General features: G+C 39.1%; 1 protein-coding gene across 6 annotated transcripts in view; it reads left to right on the forward strand.

Annotated features, from left to right (window-relative positions):
- Positions 1–14,384, forward strand: part of SPAG16 (sperm associated antigen 16) — a 1,454,415-nt gene that overhangs the window by 377,795 nt on the left and 1,062,236 nt on the right. The window lies entirely within an intron of this gene.

The following is a 14,384-nucleotide window of genomic DNA, read 5'->3' on the forward strand; positions in this document are numbered from 1 at the left end:
CATCCATCCCCCTGTCATCTACATTAGGTATTTCTCCTAATGTTATCCCTCCCCAATCTCCCCACCACCTGCTACCCCTCCCCACCCCCTGCTAGGCCCCACCTTCCAACAGACCCCAGGGTGTGATGTTCCCTTTTCTGTGTCCATGTGTTCTCATTGTTCAACACCCACTTATGAGTGAGAACATGAAGTATACATTTTTTTATTTTTAGGCAAAGAGGAATTTTTTTGGCTCAGATAGTTAGAAGGCACAGTAAGTATTCTCAGATATGACTAGATCCAGAAGCATGATGTCCCTAGGACCTGGTTGCTGCCTGTCTCATGAGCTGGCTTCACATTTTAAAAAGATAAACTTTAATTTTTAGAGCAATTTTAGATTCATAGCTAAGTTGAGTGAAAGTACAGTGATTTTTTTATCTATCACCTGTTCCCATTCATACCAGGTTGATAAAGGTGTTAAAATTGATCAGTGTCTTTGTCTTTTGTTCTGTTTATGTGATGGATCACGTTTATTGATTTGCCTATGTTGAACCAGCCTCACATCCCAGGGATGAAGCCGACTTGATTGTGATGGATAAACTTTATGTGCTGTTGGATTCAGTTTGCCAGTATTGTACTGAGGATTTTCGCATTGATGTTTATTGGGGATATTGGCCGGAAATTTTTTTTTTAGTTGTGTCTCTGCCAGGTTTTGGTATCAGGATGATGTTGGTCTCATAAAATGAGTTAGGGAGGATTTCCTTTTTTTCTATTGTTTGGAATAGTTTTAGAAGGAATGGTACCAACTCCTCTTTGTAGCTCTGGTAGAATTTGACTGTGAAACTGTCTGGTCCTGGACTGTTTTTGGTTGGTAGGCTATTTATTGCTGCCTCATTCAATATCAGACCTTATTGGTCTATTCAGTGATTCAAATTCTTCCTGCTTTCATCTTGGGAGGGTATAAGTGTTCAAGAGTTTATCCATTTTGTCTGGATTTTTTTTTTTTTTTTGAGACAAAGTCATGCTCTCTCGCCAGGCACCAGGCTGGAGTGCAGTGGCACAATCTCAGCTCACTGCAACCTCTGCCTCCTGGGTTAGAGCAATTCTCCTGCCTCACCCTCCTGAGTAGCTGGGACTACCAGTGCGCCCCACGCCCAGCTAATTTTTGTATTTTTTAGTAGAGATGGGGTTTCACCGTGTTAGCCAGGATGGTCTGGTTCTCTTGACCTCATGATCCACCCGCCTTGGCCTCCCAAAGTGCTAGGATTTTAGCCGTGAGCTCTAGATTTTTGGTTTTATTTTCATAGAGATGTTTATAGTATTCTCTGATGGTAGTTTGTATTTCTATGGGATTGGTGATGATATTGCCTTTAGCATTTTTTATTGCATCTATTTGATTCTCTTCTCATTAACTAGGTATTGATGGCATGTATCTTAAAATAATAAGGTATGATACGGCTGTGGGATTGAACCCACAGCCGTATCATATCACATGGGCAACAACTGGAAGCATTCCTTTTGAAAACTGCCAGAAGACAAGGATGCCTTCTTTCACCACTCCTATTCAATGTAGTATTGGAAATTCTGGCTGGGGCAATCAGGCAAGAAAAAAAAAAATAAGGTATTCAAACAGGGAAGGAGAAAGTCAAATTGTCTCTGTTTGCTGATGACATGATTGTATATTTTGAAGACCCCATCCTCTCAGCCCAAAATCTCCTTCAGCTGATAAGCAACTTCAGCAAAGTGTCAGGATACAAAATCAATGTGCAAAAATCACAAGCATTCCTATACACTAATAACGGACAAAGAGCCAAATCATGAGTGAACTTCCATTCTCTCATGAGAATAAAACACCTAGGAATACAATTTACAAGGGATGTGAAGGACCTCTTCAATGAGACTACCAACCTCTGCTCAAGGAAATAAGAGAGGACACAAACAGATGGAGAAACATTCCATGCTCATGGATAGGAAGAATCAATATTGTGAAAATGGCCATACTTTCCAAAGTAATCTGTAGATTCAGTGCTATCCCTATCAAGCTACCATTGGTTTTCTTCACAGACTGAAAAAAAAAACACCTTAAATTTCATATGGAATAAAAAAAGAGCCTGCATAGCCAAGATAATTTTAAGCAAGCAAGCAAACAAACAAAACAAAGCTGAAGGCATCATGCTACCTGACTTCAGACTATACTACTTGGTTACAATAACCAAAACAGAATGGTACTGGTTCCAAAACAGATATATAGACCAATGGGACAGAACAGAGGCCTCAGAAATAATCCCACACACGGACAACCATCTGATCTTTGACAAACCTGAGAAAAAAAGCAATGGAGAAAGAATTTTCTATTTGGTAAATGGTGTTGGGAAAACTGGCTAGCCATAGGCAGAAAGCTGAAAATGGATCCCTTCCTTACACCTTATACAAAAATTAACTCAAGATGGATTAAAGATTTAAACATAAGACCTAACACCATAAAAACCCTAGACGAAAACCTAGGAAATACCACTCAGGACATAGGCATGGGCAAAGACTTCGTTACTTAAACACCAAAAGCGAGGGCAACAAAAGACAAAATAGACAAATGGGATCTAATTAGATGAATGAGCTTCTGCACAGCAAAATAAATGATCATCAGAGTGAACAGACAGCCTACAGCATGAGAGAACATTTTTGCAGTCTACCCATCTGACAAAGTGATAATATCCAGAATCTACAAAGAACTTAAACAAATTTACAGAAAAAACAAACAAACAACCCCATGAAACAGTGGGCAAAGGATATGAACAGACACTTCCCCAAAAAAGACATTTATGCAGCCAGCAAACACATGAAAAACAGCTCACCATAACTGGTCATTAGAGACATGCAAACTAAAACCACATTGAGATACCATCTCACGCTAGTTAGAATGGTGATCATTAAAAAGTCAGGAGACAATAGATGCTGGAGAGGATATGGAGAAATAGGAATGTTTTTACATTGTTGGTGGGAGTGTAAATTAGTTCCACCGTTGTGGAATACAGTGTGGAAATTCCTCAAGGATCTAGAACTAGAAATACCATTTGATCCATCAATCCCATTACTGGGTATATACCCAAAGAATTAGAAATTAGAAACACATGCACACATATGTTTATTGCAGCACTGTTCACAATAGCAAAGACTTGGAACCAACCCAAATGTCGATCAATGATACAGTAGATGAAACCCCATCTCTACTAAAACATACAAAAAATTAGTTGGGCATGGTGGCGCATGCCTGTAATCCCAGCTACTCAGGAGTCTGAGGCAGGAGAATTGCCTGAACCCAGGAGGCAAAGGTTACGGTGAGCTGAGATTGTGCCATTGCACTCCAGCCTGGGTAACAAGAGCAAAACTCCATCTCAAAAAAAAAAAAAAAAAAGAAAAGAAAAGAAAATATGGTACATATACACCACTATGCAGCCATATAAAAGGATAAGTTCATGTCATTTGCAGGGACATGGTTGAAGCTGGAAACCATCATTCTCAGCAAACTGACACAAGAACAGAAAACCAACACCACATGTTCTCACTCTTAAGTGGGAATTGAACAATGAGAACACATGGACACAAGGAGGGAAACATCACACGTTGGGGACTGTCAGGCGGTGGGGGGATTGGGGAGGAATAGCATTAAGAGGAATATCTAATGTAGATGGCAGGGTGATGGATGCAGCCAACCACGAAGTCATGTGTATGCCTATGTAATAAACCTGCATATTCTGCACATGTACCGCATAACTTAAAACACACACACACACACACACACACACACACACACACACACACACACACACAAACTGATGACTGTCTATGGCATTATTGTCACCTGACATCCATTAGGGTTCACTTTTGACAATATAGATTCTATGGAATTCAACAAATTTATGACATGTGTCAAACATTGTAATAACATGCAGAGTAGTATCACTACCCCAAAAATCTTTTGTGCTCCACCTATTCATTCCTCCCTTTTTCCTTCTTTTCTAATATTTTAGGTTAAAGTAATATCAGTTATGCACAGTGATTCATAAGGGACTATGCACAAGGATGTTTATTGTAGTCTTAATAGTAACACAACAATGCAAGCAATCTCACTTTTTAACCACCAGTGAATGTTTATAGTTGATCATACAGTAATAAAAAGTTTCCAAAACTAGTGCATAAGAAATACTTTTGTTATAATATTAAGGAGCAAAAACATTTATATGGTACAAGTGTATGCCTGTTGAATATAAGCAAAAAAAATATTAGAGGGTGCACATCAGGATATTAACATAATTTTCTCTGTGTTATGTGACTACTTTCTACCTTTTTTCTTTATTGTATTTCTTACAAAAAATGTACATTTCTGTCAACATAAAAAATTGTTTTCATATTAAGATAAGAAGAATATAATCAGCTATAAATATTAAAGGATGGTAAGAAATTATCATTTCAGGAACTGTAACTCCAAAAATGACTAAATATTCTGAAAAAGAATATATGTAAGAAAGCTTAAAGGTTGAAAGACTTTGTGAATTGAGTTGATGTTTGCACCAATTAATTTCTAATGATTCCATTTTACTCTAATGGTTTAAGTTTTATATATTTATCCTTGACATATCAATTAAACTGATGTTTCACAGATAACTCCTTTATGAAATTATCTCCTGGTGTTTAGTCTAATTCAAACAAGAACATATTGCATGTTTTTCTTGACTGACATTTACAAGTTACTTTGGAGGTTAAACTTGTAATTGTGTTTTTGTCTGTGATATTTTGTAATGGCTTTTAGTCAAAGGAAATTCTGACCCAACATAAGGAAATTGATTATTTTAGTTATGTATCACTACTAATTAAAATTAATTATTTAGATACTATACTTAATTTTATGCACTTTGTAAACATGCAGTCTTATTTTAGATATGGAACTCTAAGTACTTTTCCCTAAGCTTCTGATCTTAGTATGTCTGTGGGTTCTCAGACTCTGTCACATCTCCAGTTGCTTTAACTTGGTATCCTACTTAGTCAGGGATTATAATTTAAAAAGATGATTTATTTGTTAAGTGGTTGTTTCTCATAATTCCGGTCATTCTTCATATTTTTATATTACTTCCTCCCTCTTTAAGTTTAGTTTTAAGAATACTTCCTCCTCCCCCATCATTTATCCATTCATCTACCCATCCATCCATTTATTTGGAGCACAGGTTGACATGTCAATAGAGATTCTTTAAATTAAACATTGTTTACTTAGAAGGTAGAAATTATCAAATTGATTGTCATTCACTCTGAACTTTGGAAACAAGACATATTAATTTTGTTTGACTTTTTTGACTATCAAAGTGATGTTTATTATAGAAAATACAGACAATGATAAAATATATTTTAAACAATCACCCCATAATTGCTGTCACACGAAGATGATATTAATACTTTATTACCTCATCTTCTCACCTGAAAAGAGTTTTCAATTTTACATTTATTCTGTATGGTAGGTCAAATAGTATAAAAATTTCTGGAAGATACAATGAAATACTGAATTATTATTGAGTAGGTATTTAAACTGACAATTACAGATGATGTTTTCCTTTATTTTTATCAAGGGTCATATGCATAGAATATTTACATGACATTATATAGAAAGCGCTTTTTAGTATTACATATTATAGATAAAAGTATTTTTTGCAAATTACTTAATTTCAAAAAACTTATGAAATCTCCTGGTTTTGATTGTCATACTTGTATTAGCTATTTATATTACTTTGGTTGCTATAAGGTTGCAATTTCAGTGCAATAATGCCTATTTTTAAACCAGATCATAATGATACATATAATTGCATTTTAGTATATCTTATACTGTATAGGAAATTATTAACTCAGGATTACCTTCTAGAAATTGGAAATTCTCGGTGAAGTGAAAAATTGTGAAAGCTAACTTCAGAGTTTTAAAGAGAAAATAAATGTCATATATTGTAAAGGAAAGTAACTCTCTTTTTTAAATTTTTTATTACATTTTAGATTTTGGGGTACATGTGCAGAACATGCAAGACAGTTGAATAGGTACACACATGGCAGTGTGTTTTGCTTGCTTTCTCCCCTTCACCCACATTTGGCATTTATCCCCAGGCTATCCCTCCACAGCTCCCCATCCCGCTTGCCCTCCCCTTTTCCCCCCAATAGACCCCAGTGCTTAGTACTCTCCTCCCTGTGTCCATGTATTCTCATTTTTCATCACCCGCCTATGAGTGAGAATATACGGTATTTCATTTTCTGTTCTTGTGTCAGTTTGCTGAGAATAATGTTCTCCAGATTCATCCATGTCTTTACAAACGACACAAACTCATCATTTCTGATTGCTGCATAATATTCCATTGTGTATATGTGCCACATTTTCCAAATCTAGTCTATCATCAACGGGCATTTGGGTTGATTCCAGGTCTTTGCTATTGTAAACAGTGCTGTAATGAACATTCGTGTGCATGTGTCCTTATAGTAGAACGATTTATAGTCCTTTGGGTATATACCCAGTAATGGGATTGCTGGGTCAAATGGAATTTCTATTTCTAAGGCCTCGAGGAATCACCACACTGTCTTCCACAATGGTTGAACTAATTTACACTCCCACCAACAGTGTAAAAGTGTTCCTTTTTCTCCACATCCTCTCCAGCATCTGTTGTCTCCCGATTTTTTTAATGATCGCCATTCTAACTGGCATGAGATGGTATCTCGATGTGGTTTTGATTTGCATCTCTCTGATGACCAGTGACGATGAGCATTTTTTCATATGATTTTTGGCCTCATATACGTCTTCTTTCATAAAGTGTCTGTTCATATCATTTGCCCAATTTTGAATGGGCTTGTTTGTTTTTTTCCTGTAAATCTTAGTTCTTTCTAAATTTTGGATATCAGCCCGTTGTCAGATGGGTAAACTGCAAAAGTTTTTTCCCATTCTGTTGGTTGTCGATTCACTCTAGTGACTGTTTCTTTTGCCGTGCAGAAGCTGTGGAGTTTCATTAGGTCCCATTTGTCTATTTTGGCTTCTGTGGCCAATGCTTTTGGTGTTTTGGTCATGAAGTCCTTGCCTACTCCTATGTCCTGGATGGTTTTGCCTAGATTTCCTTCTAGGGTTTTTATGGTGCCAGGTCTTATGTTTAATTCTTTAATCCATCTGGAGTTAATTTTAGTGTAAGGTGTCAGGAAGGGGTCCAGTTTCTGCTTTCTGCACATGGCTAGCCAGTTTTCCCAACACCATTTATTAAACAGGGAATCCTTTCCCCATTGCTTGTTTTTGTCAGTTTTATCAAAGATTGTATGACTGTAGATATGTTGTGTTGCCTCCGATGCCTCTGTTTTGTTCCATTGGTCTATATCTCTGTTTTGGTACCAGTACCATGCTGTTTTGATTAGTGTAGCCTTGTAGTATAGTTTGAAATCCGGTAGTGTGATGCCCCCTGCTGTGTTCTTTTTGCGTAGAATTGACTTGGCTATGTGGGCTCTCTTTTGGTTCCATATGAAGTTCATGGTGGTTTTTTCCAGTTCTGTGAAGAAAATCAATGGTAGCTTGATAAGGATAGCATTGATTCTTTAAATTACTTGGGCAGTATAGCCATTTTCATGATATTGATTCTTCCTAACCATGAACATGGAATGTTTCTCCTTCTGTTTGTGTCCTCTCTTATTTCGTTGAGCAATGGTTTGTAGTTTTCCTTGAAGAGATCCCTTACGTTCCTTGTGAGTTGTATTCCTAGGTATTTTATTCTTTTTGTAGCAATTGTGAATGGCATTTTATTTTTGATTTGGCTTTCTTTAAGTCTGTTATTGGTGTAGAGGAATGCTTGTGATTTTTGCACATTGATTTTATATCCTGAGACTTTGCTGAAGTTGCTTATCAGTTTCAGGAGTTTTTGGGCTGAGGCGATGGGGTCTTCTAGGTATACTATTATGTTGTCTTCCAATAGAGACAATTTGGCTTTCACCATTCCTATTTGAATACCCTTTATTTCTTTTTCTTGCCTGATTACTCTGGCTAGAACTTCCAATACTATTGACTAGGAGTAGTGAAAGAGGGCATCCTTGTCTAGTGCCGGATTTCAAAGGGAATGCTTCTAGTTTTTGCCCATTCAGTATGATATTGGCTGTTGGTTTGTCATAAATAGCTTTTATTACTTTGAGATACTTTCCATCGATACCGAGTTATTGAGGGTTTTTAGCATAAAGGGCTGTTGAATTTTGTCGAATGCCTTCACTGTGTCAATTGAGATAATCATGTGGTTTTTGTTTTTGGTTTTATGTGGTTAATTATGTTGATAGACTTGCATATGTTGAACCAGCCTTGCATCCCTGGGATGACTCCTACTTGATCATGTTGGATAAGACTTTTGATTTGCTGTTGCAATCAGCTCGCCAATATTTTATTGAAGATTTTTGCATCTATGTTTATCATGGATATTGGCCTGAAGTTTTCTTTTCTTGTTGGGTCTCTGCCGGGTTTTGGTATCAGGATGATATTGGTTTCATAAAATGATTTGGGAAGCATTCCCTTTTTTTGGATTATTTGGAATAGTTTCAGAAGGAATGGTACCAGCTCCTCTTTGTTTGTCTGGTAGAATTAGGCTGTGAACCCATCTGGACCTGGGCTTTTTTTGTGTGCTAGGCTCTTAATTGCTGCCTCGACTTCTGACCTTGTTATTGGTCTATTCATAGTTTCAGCTTCCTCCTGGTTTAGGCTTGGGAGGACACAGGAGTCCAGGAATTTATCTATTTCTTCCAGGTTTACTAGTTTATGTACATAAGTTGTTTGTAATATTCTCTGATGATGGTTTGAATTTCTGTGGAATCTGTGGTAATTTCCCCTTTATCATTTTTTATTGCATCTATTTGGTTGTTTTCTCTTTTTTTTTAATCAACCTGGCTAGTGGTCTATTTTGTTGATCTTTTCAAAAAACCAGCTCTTGGATTTATTGATTTTTTGAAGGGTTTTTCGTGTCTCAATCTACTTCAGTTCAGCTCTGATCTTAGTTATTTCTTGTCTTCTGCTGAGTTTTGAGTTATTTTGTTCTTGCTCCTCTAGCTCTTTCAGTTTTGATTATAGGGTGTCTGTTTTGGATCTCTCCATTCTCCTCATATGGGCACTTATTGCTATATATTTTTCTCTAGAGACTGCTTTAAATGTGTCCCAAAGATTCTGGCATGTTGTGTCTTTATTCTCATTGGTTTTGAAGAACTTCTTTATTTCTGCCTTCATTTCATTGTTTACCCAGTCAACATTCAAGAGCCAGTTGTTTAGTTTCCATGAGGCTGTGCAGTTCTGGGTAGGTTTCTGAATTCTGAGTTCTATCTTGATTGCACTATCGTCTGAGAGACTGTTTGTTATGATTTCAGTTGTTTTGCATTTGGTGAGGAGTGCTTTACTTCCAATTATGTGGTCAATTTTAGAGTAGGTGTGATGTGGTGCTGAGAAGAATGTATATTCTGTGGATTTGGGGTGGAGAGTTCTGTAAATGTCTATCAGGTTTGCTTGCCCCAGGTCTGAGTTCAAGCCCTGGATATCCTTGTTGATTTTCTGTCTGGTTGATCTGTCTAATATTGACAGTGGAGTGTTGAAGTCTCCCACTATTATTGTGTGGGAGTCTAAGTCTCTTTGTAAGACATTAAGAATTTGCCTTATGTATCTGGGTGCTCCTGCATTGGGTCCATATATGTTTAGGATCGTTAGCTCTTCTTGTTGTATCGATCCTTTTACCATTATATAATGTCCTTCTTTGTCTCTTGATCTTTGTTGCTTTAAAGTCTATTTTATCAGAGATGAGAATTCCAACTCCTGCTTTTTTTTTCTCTCCATTTGCTTGGCAAATCTTCCTCTATTTCTTTATTTTGAGCCTTTGTGTATACTTGCATGTGAGATTGGTTTTCTGGATACAGCACACTGATGGGTTTTGGCTTTTTACTTAGTTTGCCAGTCTGTGTCTTTTGATTGGTACATTTAGCCCATTTCCATTTAGGATTAATATTGTTATGTGTGAATTTGATACTGCCATTTTGATTCTAGCTGGCTGTTTTGCCCATTAGTTGTTGTAGATTCTTCATTATGTTGATGCTCTTTAACATTTAGTGTGATTTTGGAATGGCTGGTACTGGTTGTTCTTTTCTATGTGTGGTGCCTCTTTCGGAAGCTCTTGTAAAGGAGGCCTGGTGGTGACAAAATCTCAGTACTTTCTTGTTCGCAAAGGATTTTATTTTTCCTTCACTTACGAAGCTCAGTTTGGCTGGATATGAAATTCTGGGTTGAAAGTTCTTTTCTTTAAGGATGTTGAATATTGGTCCCCACTCTTTCTGGCTAGTAGGGTTTCTGCCGAGAGATCTGCTGTGAGTCTGATGGGCTTCCCTTTGTGGGTGACCCGACCTTTGTCTCTTGCTGCCCTTAGTATTTTCTTCTTTATTTCAACCTTGTTGAATCTGACGATTATGTGCCTTGGCATTGCTCTTCTTGAAGAATATCTTTGTGGTTTTCTCTGTATTTTCTGCATTTGAGTGTTGGCCTTTCTTGCTAGGTGGGGGAATTTTCCTGGATAATGTCCTGAAGAGTATTTTCCAGCTTGGATTCATTATCTTTGTCACATTCTGGTACACCTATTTAATGTAGGTTAGGTCTCTTCACATAGTCCCACATTTCTTGGAGCCTTTGTTCATTTTTTTTTTTTTGCGCTTTTTTCTCTGATCTTGGTTTCTCATTTTATTTCATTAAGTTGATTTTCGACTTCTGATATTCTTTCTTCTGCTGGTCAATTCGGCTATTGATACTTGTGCATGCTTCGCGAAGTTCTCGTATTGTGTTTTTCAGCTTCTTTAATTCATTCATATTCCTTTCTAAGTTATCCATCCTTGTTATCATTTCTTCGAATCTTTTTTCATATCTTTTTTCAAGGTTCTTAGTTTTTTTTCATTGATTTAAAACATGTTCTTTTAGCTCACAAAAGTTTCTCGTTATCCACCTTCTGAAGTTTAATTCCATCTTTTCCTCACAGTCATTCTCCGTCCAGCTTTGTTCCCTTGCTGGTGAGGAGTTTTGGTCTTTTCTAGGAGACAAGGTGTTCTGGTTTCAGGTGTTTTCCTCCTCTTTGTGCTGGTTTCTTCCCATCTATGTGGATTTATCCACCTATCATCTGTGTAGTTGCTGACTTTTGATTGGGTCTCTGAGTGGATGCCCAGATTGTTGATGATGAAGTATTTCTGTTACTTGGTTTTTTTTCTACCTGTCTAGCCCCTCCACTGTATGACTGCTGAGGTCCACTCCAGGCCCTACTAGTCTTCACTAGTCTGCAGTGCACCTATAGCAGCTGTGGAACAGTGAGGGATGCTACCAGTTTCTTTTTCTGCTATGTTTGTCCCAGAATGATGCCTGCCAAATGTCAGTTTTTTGGATATAGAGGGGTCAGGGAGCTGCTTGAGGAGACAGTCTGTACTTTATAGGAGCTCAATTGCTGAGCTGTGAGCTCTGTTGTTCATTCAGGGCTGTTAGGCTGCTATGTTTTATTCTGCTGCAACAGAAATGATAAAAAGACCCTTTGTCTTCTCAGATGCTCTGTCTTGGGGGGTTTGGGCTTTCTTTGTGTGTGTCTGTTGTGCTGTTCTGCCCAGCTAGGAAGCAGTCTAGTTGCTATTTTCCTGCTGAGGCTCCGCCCTGCTGGTTTGAGGTGCACCCTGTTTCTGCAGGCTCTACCCTGCTGCTGCGGTCTCTGCCCTGCTGCCACGGGCTACACCCTGTGGTGGAGTCTCTCTGTTGTAGCGGGTTGCCTCGGCAATGGCAGACTGCGTTAGCAATGGGTGTGTGCCTCAGCAGGGGCGGATTGCCTCAGTAACGGTGGACATCCCTTCCCCATGGAGCTGCACCATCCTGGGTTCAGCTGTGCCCTCAGGGAACCTCTCCACTTCGAGCGTTTGGAATCACCATTTTGTTTGTCCCACTGAGCTACCTCAAAAGCTGTTTCCCTGGAATCTCCTGGGCTGGCTCACTGTCCAAGTCCCATTCAGTCTCAACTTCAGCCATCTCAAGTCTCAGATTTCCAGTTCAACAGGGCACCCAGACCAGTGCGCTTTGTTCGGAGTGCTGTGTAGCTCCGCTGCACTACAGCACTGGCTGCCGGCCACACCAGACAAAACCTCTGCCTGGCGTCCCACATCTCTTTTATACCTCGAAATTTTTTGTTCTGCGGGCAACAAAGATCTGTCTGGAAATGTGGCCCCTACTCACCCTCTCCGTGCATACACCAAGAGCTTCAATCCTGGGTTGTTCTCACCGCACCATCTTGAGTCCTCTCCTCCAAAGTAAATCTTAACTTAGTACTTTAAAATGAACAGTAGAGCAAGTACTCATTATTAGTTTAATTAATTGCTGATTTTAAGTTAGTGGTTTTTTTGCTTCTCAGAATTGCATTATGAGATGCCAAATTCATGGAATTCTATAGACTGTGGTTTAATTAATAAAGAGAGACTATTTTTTCAAATACAGCATCTTTTCATTTAACACTATTATCTTTTTCTGAGTATAATTAGATAGATCTAACTGATCTTATTTTAATTTACACGTGTCCTAAGCTCTTAAGATATTTTCTGTTTATTTCTCTGGGGTAAATTATAGACAATTTCTTCAAAACGTTTTTCAGTTAAAAAATTGTCTTTTCAGTTTTGTTTGGTTTGTAAGAAAGTTAGGGAGTCGGGGGGACTCAAGATGGTGCTGTGAGAACAACCCAGGATTGAAGCTCTCAGTTAATCCATGGAGAGGTGAGTCAGAGCTGCATTTTCAGACTGATCTTTGTTGCCCACAGAATGGGGAAATTCCCAAGTATAAAGGAGATGTGGGACACCAGGCAGAGGCTCTGCTTGGAGAAGCCGACAGCCAGGGTGGCGGCAATCAGCCCTACCCAGCGCTCCCCACAGGGTGCGCTTTCCGGGTGCCCTGTTGAACTGGCAACCTGAGACTTGAGAGGGCTGAACTTGAGACTAAAGGGGACTTGGACAGTGGGCAAGCCCAGGGGATTGCAGGGAAACAGCGTTAGGGGTAGTGCAGTGGGACAGACAAAATGGCTATTCCAAACGCTTGCCGTGGATACGGTCCCTGAGACACTCCGTGGGGGAGGGGCATCCACCATTACCGAGGCAATCCGCCCCGACTGAGATACATGCCCACTGCTGACACAGCCTGCCATTGTTGAGGCAACCTGCTACAACAGAGAGACGTAGCCTGTGGAAGAGACTGCAGCAGAAGAGCAAAAGCCTGCAGCAACAGGGCAAACCTCACAACAGCAGGGCGGAGCCTCGGCAGTCAAAAAGTGACTAGACTGCCTCCTAGCTGGGCAGGACACCTCAACAGACATCCAAAAACAAAGCCCCAACCCCCCGAGACAGAGCATTTGAGAAAAAAAGGGGTTTTTAATGACCTCTGTTGCAGCAGTATCAAACATAGCAGCCTAACAGCGCTGAATGAACAACAGAGCTCACAGTTCAGCAATTGAGCTCATATAAAGTACAAACTGTCTCCTCAAGCAGCTCCCTAACCCCTCTATATTTAAAAGACTAACATTTGGCAGGCATCATCCTGGGACAAAGATAGCAGAAAAAGAAACTGGTAGCATCCATCACTGATCCGCAGCTGCTATAGGTGCACCCCAGACAAGCAGGGCCTGGAGTGGACCTCAGCAGTCGTACAGCAAAGGGGCTAGACTGGTAGAAGGAAAACCAAGTAACAGAAATACTTCATCATCAACAATCCGGGTGTCCACTAAGAGACCCAATCGAAAAGTCAGCAACTACGCAGATGACAAGTGGATAAATCCACAAAGATGGGAAGAAACCAGCTCAAAAAGGAGAAAAACACCTGAAAACAGAACACCTCGCCTCCTAGAAAGGACCAAAACTCCTCACCAGCAAGGGAACAAAGCTGGACGGAGAATGACTGTGATGAAATGATGGAATTAGACTTCAGAAGGTGGATAATGAAAAACTTTTGTGAGCTAAAAGAACATGTATTAAATCAATGCAAAGAAACTAAGAACCTTGAAAAAAGATATGAAAAAAGATTTGAGGAAATGATAACAAGAATGGATAACTTAGAGAGGAACATGAATGAATTAAAGGAGCTGAAAAACACAATACGAGAACTTCACGAAGCATGCACAAGTTTCAATAGCCGAATTGACCAAGCAGAAGAAAGAATATCTGAAGTCGAAGATCAACTCAATGAAATAAAATGAGAAACCAAGATCAGAGAAAGAAGCGCAAAAAGGAATGAACAAAGTCTCCAAGAAATGTGGGACTATGTGAAAATACTCTTCAGGACATCATCCAGGAAAATTTCCCCCACCTAGCAAGACAGGCCAACACTCAAATGCAGGAAA

The sequence above is a fragment of the Callithrix jacchus genome, chromosome 6 (assembly GCF_049354715.1).
Source record: "Callithrix jacchus isolate 240 chromosome 6, calJac240_pri, whole genome shotgun sequence".
In the NCBI taxonomy this organism is placed as follows: Eukaryota; Metazoa; Chordata; class Mammalia; order Primates; family Cebidae; genus Callithrix; species Callithrix jacchus.